Genomic DNA, 8553 nt, shown 5'->3' on the forward strand with positions numbered 1-8553 from the left:
CTACATTGATGAACTATGTATCGCTTGCATTTACGGAAACGTTAATCAACGCGACAATAAGACCGTGGCCGTACTCGTGCCACGAAAAGGGTTTCGAAACAAGGCGCCGAAGAAAAACGTCGAGCTCAATGCCCGAATGGGAGAATGGCGAGATACCGACGTCTACATATACGCACAATGTACAGGGCCCGAGCTCGGGGCCCTTTGAAAGCACCCGTACGAGCCGGCTGGATGACAGGGAAGAAATCGAAATATGCGATGACTGCGCAGATGAAATATCCGTGTCTCTTAATGGCGGCCCCGGACCGTCTCGAGGGTACAGCAGAGGAAAAGGGGGTGCGAGCCTCCCTCGGAGCGCAAGCGGGTGTAGCTGCAGCTGTGCGCGGGTATAGGGCATTTTCCGATCTTATCGAATCTGAGCATGAACTATTCAAATGTCACTATATGTGTTTCGCGATTACTCTGTGTATATTAAATATTATATTTAAAAAATTCTAACTTTTACACGAAATGTGAATAAGAATGATAGTGACGTGGTTGGTGATTAGGTACATGACAGAAGATATAAAGAAGAGGGTTCTTGTGCAGATATCTTCGTTATTAATTTAGACACAATTAATTAAATGATTTTCAAAGAAATACATTTTTATCACCTTCTTTTAAACCAATCTTTAAAGCCATATGATAAAGGTTCTACTTATCGAGATTATATCAACAAGTATTAATTGAAGGATTTAACACAATAACCATTATAACCGAAGACTTTTAAAACTTGAAGAAATAAATCTAAATCTGATCCTTGCAATATAAGAATTTATTTTTGCACATTCTCAGAGAAAAAAATTATGGCTGAGCTCTCCAATTTCTGGTGTTGATCCATCTCGGCGAAAAGTAGTCGGCAACGAAGCGCGGAGACGGCGCCGTAGGAAGATGAGGGCAGGCGAAAGGAAACGGTGGAAGAATCTCGCAGGAATCCCGCGGAGTCGAGCGCCGCGCATACGGGGGTGTGCCGCGTGCCAGACTCGAGGCCCTCTCTGCATAGGCTTCACAGGGGGCCCCTGTGGATGGGGGCCCCCTTCAACGTAAGATAAGGCCTCCTGGTGCGAGCCGACGACGCGCGACCGACATCCATGTCACATTATTACCATATAGGTACCAGTCGCGTCGTCACAACACCGCACGGCGAACGTACCACCACCGTTACATACATTGCAGAGGAACGAGAAGAAATCAGTCTGAGAAAGAGAGAGGGAGAGAAAGGGGGGAGGAAAAGGGGACAAAGAGGAGGAGAAATAATTCTCTATTTTAGTTACGAACCGGTTCGATATGTTTCTTCCTCCATTCGTCAGCAATATCGCGTACACGCGGTGGACAATCATATGAAAGTCGCATAAACGGCTTCCTCTTACGATAGACAATCGTAAAGAACGTAAAATGGCTATACCATTCGCTCGTGACCGTTTAATTTGTGGAAATATTTGGCACATATCCGATAATTGTATCGGAAAAATAAAATATCCTTCTTATTTGCGGTATTGTTATAGTAATTATAATTAGTAAAGTCAAATACATTAATACATAAAATTAAAAAGCAAATGTTACACTAAACTATATACACTGTCTTTTTATTACCCGTCCGAATTTACTACAGTAAAATTTTTTATCGAATTTGTTTTCCAGCTTTATATCCAATTTGTGATTCGCCTTTTATTGTTTCTTGATAACGAGATGCTCGGAATTTTATCGCCGTGTATTTTGTCTAGGAGCATCATAGCATGAATCACATCTGCATTGGCTTCCGTCCAATGCAGGAATGCAAACGCGACGAGGTATACGCACGTCCTTTATTTCTTTCCTCCGCATCGGTAGAAATATCAATAGCTACCGTAGACATTAATCGCCGTCGGGTCGAGGAAATTTATTCTCTTTTACTTTTCTGCCTCGCGCCGGGAACGTTTCCGTTTAAAGACGATTCTTAGACCAAAATCGCGGTGACTCGGGCCGTACGGGCCGTTCGGGAATCGTAAAATTGGGTAAATCATTGACTGGTCCACTGGTGCTAACCGCGAGCTGAATTCTACTCATCCGTGGAAGAAGGTGTGGTACCGGCTCGTGCTCTATCTGCCCGCGATCCCTCTCTCACCCGCCTCGTTCTCTCTCACTCGCCCTATCTCTCCGGTCGTCCCCCGGGTGTTAGGTGCATATAAACACGGGCAGGTATAGAGAGGCTGCAGGTAAAACCCATGGTGGTCGGTGGCCGAGTCGCGAGATAAACTTTACTGCATATATAGGTAACACGTACAGGTAGGTAGGTACGCGATCCTCGGCCACTCGTTGTAAACGGCACGATGGCCATCCGTTATCGCAATGATGATTCGCGACATCCGCACCTTGAGAAACCATCCACCGGTATTGCGAGTCGACCGCCGCGATCTCCACCGTTGTTCAGTGAATCCTTGAAAATCCGCGCCAACGATAATGTAAATTTAGCAGGCAAAGATATTCAATTCTGCGAAGAGCGGGAGATCGCGATATTCGACGATCTTGAGAAGTATTCCGCTGAAACTGTTTGTTGTTTAATATTTTGTTTCATTTTTTTTGTGCATATATCGTATGTATGTATATACGTATATTATCTTATTAATTTTATTTTTTATGAACAAAAGTTCGAAAACTTGATAACTTCAAGTTACAAGTTGGGAATACCCCGTCGTCTCGGATCGCTAATAATTCGATTAACAGAAAATTTTTTTCCTTAACAATACAAAGAAATTCTGTAGTCACATATATCTGAATTAAGTAGTAATTTTGTAGAAGGTTTGCGAACACTTTGTGTTTTCCTTTATAGCAGCTTTAAACGATTATAGCTACAGAGTTTTACATGATAATTAAGAGGTGTTAATGCGATAGAAATGCTTGTGAAAGGAATGCTTGCAAAAGACATGTACGAAGAATAAAACAAAAAATTTAGGTACGTAAACAGAATAATCGCAAAAATTGCAAACGTTTGTATTTATATCAAAGACATATGTCTGGATTTAGTAGACATATTTGTAATCGATACATACTTTATTTCTATTTCTATGATTGATATATTGATATCGAATCCTCGTAGTCGGACATATTAAATCACAAATGCTGCAGAACGTTACGAGGGGTAGAGTAGAAACATCGCACGACGGATAAACGCAAAGGGCTAGGTAAGACCGAGCGTGAAAGAGACGGAAGAGAAGGAACGAGACTGTGGAACGATGCAGGTGCTGGCCGATTCGTGTCGTAGGTACGCATGCATCGGCCCCGAAGACGAATCCATTAGCCGTGAACGCGGATTGAGCAATAAACCAACTGGGAGGTAAGTCGACTCCGGCCGTCTCGCCTCCTCTCGAGAAAGAGGTCCTTCCTTTCTCTCCTACCCGCCGTGGTTTCGGTTTGCCTCTTATTCCTGTTGGGCCCGCATTCTCATACAAGATGTCGCGCCGATAAAAGTTCCCGAAGGCTCGTGGTCTCGGGGCCCACCCCGAGTAATTCATTTAAACATTCCCGGAGGTGGTCGCACGACAAATTACTCTCACGAAACCTTCGCACGACAGCCAAAAGTTCCGTCGGGACCATCGTAAGCCTATCTCCATTGAGAGATCTCCCTCCTTCCCTCTCTCTCCATCTCCCTCGCGCCACCCCTCCCTCGCGTTCCCCTTATCCTCTCACGATCATTTCGTCTTCCTTCTTTCATCGGCGTTAGGTCCCCCTTCCCCCTCCCTCCCGGGCCGTAGCCCCCTATGCGGCATAAAACCTGGTGACACTTCTCACCCTTCTTAAGAGGCTCCTCTCCGGCTCCGGCACGAGCTGGCATCGAGCGAGACTCCGCAGAGATGAGTAAAGCATCCGAGGCATCGGGGGTATCTTATCTCTATCGGTATCTCCGTCGGTTGTTTCGATCGACGACAAAGTAATACCGTAAGTATGCCACGTTTACACGACGCGCGACGGAGCGTATCACGGTGGCATCCGTTTAGCGCTGATATTACGACCAACGTTGCCGTTAATAACATTCGCGATTGCACTAATATCTGATGATATATATAATTGTCGGAGAATTATCACAGAAACATTTTTTTATATTACATTTCTTTATATTGAACAAATCTTGCTTTTCAATTTCAATTAAAATCTGACTTTGAACTTATTACATTGTACGTTTTTATTTAGCATTGATATCACGCTGATAATAACCGCGTTGTCGTTACGATTCAGATTAATTATTTTTGATAATGATTATTTGATAATGTAAAATTATCGAAGGATTATCGCAGAACTCTTCCTTTTTTATCACGTTCGTTTTATCAAATCTTACCTACTTTTAATTTTTCAATTATTTTTAACTCACAATCAGATTGCCCGTTTTGCTTCTCGTATTAAAAGCAATAAGTTACTCAGCTTCTTTCTTAAGCTTTATAGGTAAATGGAAAGCTCCTTCATTCCTAAATTAATGGAGAAACTTGATTATTAATATTATAATCTCATTATTCTGTAATTCTAAAAAATAGAATTTCTAACGTTTGAAGCACCATTTCATTGCTAGATAGGTATATCGGGACAAAGATTTACCAATTAGCACCGACGGCTCCGAGAGAATTGATCAATCATGCGACAACCGCGGCCTGCGATTCGTATCTCAAGGCGAAATCTCTCATTGACGCGTTTCGCCCTGACCGTCGTGTCTGTTATTCTCGGAGAACGGACACGCCTGTCAACCACGGAAATCAGGATCCACTCGAGACCACTCGGGATAGTGTGTTGCTGTGTCTTTCGCCGGCCGGTGGAACACGCTGTCGGGACTCATGGGATACGGACAGCTTCCGGAAGCGTGGAGATCCGAGATTGGCCGAGATTGCAGCGGCGTCGAGCGTACTCCCTCCTCCCTCCCCTCACCCCCTCCGTGTTAGACGCGGCGGGGTAACCCCTCGTAAATAAAGTGTCGGGATGCGCGCCGAATGGACCGCAGGGTGGCTAATATATCTCACGACTCGGTTAATTGACCCGACGAGCCTCGCGCACGGCTCCACCCGTGTATCCAATTCGTCTTGACACCTCCGACTTCTTTCGGGATTTCGTGGCGTATGGTCTAAACTGTCTACAGGTAAGAAGAATGCGCGCTTTGTTCGTATCGCCTCGGAAATCACCCGGCCAATTCCGATAATGAAGAGCTCGGGAGGACGCGCATGAATAATCCCCCGAGCTGAGCAGCATGCCGTGGCATTACGCATCACCGTGGATTAGGACAGGCTCTCTCGGAAGCAATATTTCCTTAGCCACAAAATTTGATTATATTCTTCCCTATACAGTTAACTACTGGCATTAAATCTCTTCGTCAAACAAGTCTTGAATTAAATCTTCGTGGAAGTGAAAACCACTCGATATGAAAATCTTGTTACCTATTATCGCATGCAAAATGCATTTTGTTTGAAATAAATTATTGATTTAATACCAGACTTATATTTATTCTTCCACGAGCAATATATTATGAATTATGAAATATGTGATACGATACAGAATGTATTTTATATAACAACAACTGATCTTCTATTTTCATTATAAGGGCCGGATCATCTCTCTCTTATTCCGCGAGCTGTCCGAATTCAAAAATAGTATTTCCCATGACGCGATGTAAAAATACAACGGCAACGGTTCGCGGAATCAATTACCGTTCGTTTTGCTCGGTGCACGGGCTACGATAGCTTCGCCATTAATCATGCCCGCGCCGTGCACGATTGTTTTTTACATCGGGGAAATTGCACGCCTTGATCCGAGCTGCCAAAAAGTGGGTCACCGCGCCGGGATGGGAACCGGCGCGGCGCGGCGCGAACGCGGACCGAGCGTAGCCGTTATTACGATTAGTACTCGCACGTATCCCACACGTAGTCGATACGTTAATTACAGGGAGGACTCCACGGCTACGGCTGACATCGCGCACGTTGCGCGAAACCGCCTTGGGCGACGCGCGTTCCTCGGTGTGTCGTCGACCATCAATAATAGAACTCGAACGCGCGGCGCTTTTTGTAACCGCGCGTATACATCACTGTCCGGGCGTATCGGATAAAATTTGATAATTAATCGGGATAGTCGTAATGAGATTTAAATAAAATTCGGAAGAGAGGAACTTTGACGTGGGCCCCGGGGCCCGACCTATTACCTAACCTAACCTGAGACTCCCCCGACACTCGATTTCAATGAAAACGGATTCGCTTATAGAATTTAAAATTAAGATACGCGTCTATTAATATTTAACAACTTTTAAAAGTTCTTTGATGTGAGAGTTTTGATAGCGTTGCCGATAGCAGGCTGATAAAATCAATTTAGGCGCGACGTCTTCGGGCACTTTCGTCCATCTGCTGCACATTGTATAATTAATTCGGTTTCTCGCCTTATAGTGTATGTATATTCCTCCGTTCCCGTTACTTCGACATAATACGAGAGTCTGGTCCACGCACGTTTTACGAACGCGAGACTGAACATTAACTGTTACAAAATCTTCGGGATTAAATTATACGACGCGCTGCGTACGGCAAAATATCGGGGTTGCTATTTTTTACACGCTACCATTTCGCGACGATATAGTGGTGGTGAAAAAGGCATTCGCGCCACGGTCGTCATCTGTGAGATCTTCCGAAGCCGAGGGGAGATCAGGGGTCATTTGAGCGAAGAAAATTCTGATTATGCAACGACGACCGTGGGGAAGGTGGGGAGGGGGGATCGTTCGACGTTCCGACTGGAACGTCTCGCCTCCGAGGGAGGAAGATAGATGAAAATCGTGCGAGACAAGAGACTAGAAGGTGGACGCCGACGGGGGCGGCGGGGGTGGCGAGGGAGGAGCGGATGGAAGAAGACGAGGGGGAGGGCAAAGGGGGCGGGAGGTGGGAAGGGGTCGCCCACGCACGCGTAGGATAATTGCACGCGTGATTCTCCCTCGGTGTGCCGGCTCTCCTTTTCTTTCCCTATCTTTCCGCCTTGCCCTCTCTCGCCTTGTGCTGCCTCGCGCTCATGCGTACGTACGTACATACATACGTATGTACACGCGAGTTAGCATCTGCATGCGAGAGAAGCCGGAGCGTAAGGAGATTCCGGTCGCGCGGAGCAGCAGGGACGGCCGAGAACGGGGGGGGAGCGGGGGGAAAGGAGTGGAAGCGCTTGAGGAAGAGGTCAGAGGTCAGCCGCACTCTCGACGAGGCAGACGCGACGCCCACCGAGCGACACCCACGCGAAAAACCTTCTCCACGAAGCCCTCGTCTTCTTCACCTTCTTCCTTCTTCTCCTCCTCGTTCCCTTCCTTTCTTCTGCCCGAACTTCTCTCCCCTTGCTCGCGCTTCTTTTCGCTTCTTTCCGCCCGCGTTCACGAAACGCGCCGACTGCACGAGGACCCACGGTTTCTTCTTTGAACCGGACTGTACGTTACACATATACCGATACCGAATTCTTCGCATATCAACAGGAATACTTCGGCACATTTTGCCTTCGTATCAAATAATCGTACGCTCGCTCGCAGGACGTCTCGTCGCCCAGGTGAATCATAAAAGCGGAGAAAGTTGTTCATTTAAAAAATATGATAACAGATGCAACATAAATTATTGCAAAAAATTGCATTTAATAATTATTGATAATAGATATAATTGGCTTTGCTCTTTTGAAGAATACGAAACAACGAAGCATATATAAAAAATTATGCATTATAAACTAATTTTTTCTCGTGAATAAAGAAAATTTTTCATGAAGATTTTAAAGAATTTGACTTGTAATACTAGCTCGTAAATAACATATGAAATTGCAATAAAATCAAATAGAATACTTATACGCACATTAGCATCCTATAGAAAAGTTACATCAATTAAAAAGCCCCAAAACCGATGATCGAAATGTCTTGACGATTAATTGACCAAAACTAATCATCATATTGTCGTGACGATTATAAAGATAGCCAATTAAGTCGAATACAAAAATCTTTATTGTTAATTATTTACCGACGAAGTAAATAAAATTACTTATTTAGAAAGCTGTCACTATACATTATTACATTCGTCCATTAATGCGCGTGTTATAAACGTAATAAATTTTTCTAATACGACTGTCAAGACAATACGCTGCAAGTTATCAATGTTATTTACAGTTACAATACGTGCGTCGCGGGAGTCCCACGGACAGTCACTTATTCATGCCGTAAATCGAGGCGATACGCGCGAATGATGAACTGAGGATGAGCGCGTTCGCGAGACGCGCGATGTTCGCGTAACCGGCGCGGAGTGTGCGCGCAGTGACGAGCTAGAAACGGCGGCACTAAATCAACAGGCAAAATTTATCGCTAATATTTTTCCGGCGCGCAGTTAACTGTCGCGCGGTCGTTAGCGGTGACAAAAGATTCGCAATTTATCGAGTCTCCGGTTTAACCGGCCGGGGTAAAGTCTTCCGCGCGGACGCTAAACTTTCCGTTTACGACTCCTTCAATGGATCGTGAAGCTCTTCCTTTGTACGCAGCGTGAAACGCTTACGGATGGCGAAACGTTC

Source organism: Temnothorax americanus, unplaced genomic scaffold (genome assembly GCF_048541705.1).
Source record: "Temnothorax americanus isolate GAGA-0224 unplaced genomic scaffold, ASM4854170v1 Scaffold3, whole genome shotgun sequence".
Lineage (NCBI taxonomy): Eukaryota > Metazoa > Arthropoda > Insecta > Hymenoptera > Formicidae > Temnothorax > Temnothorax americanus.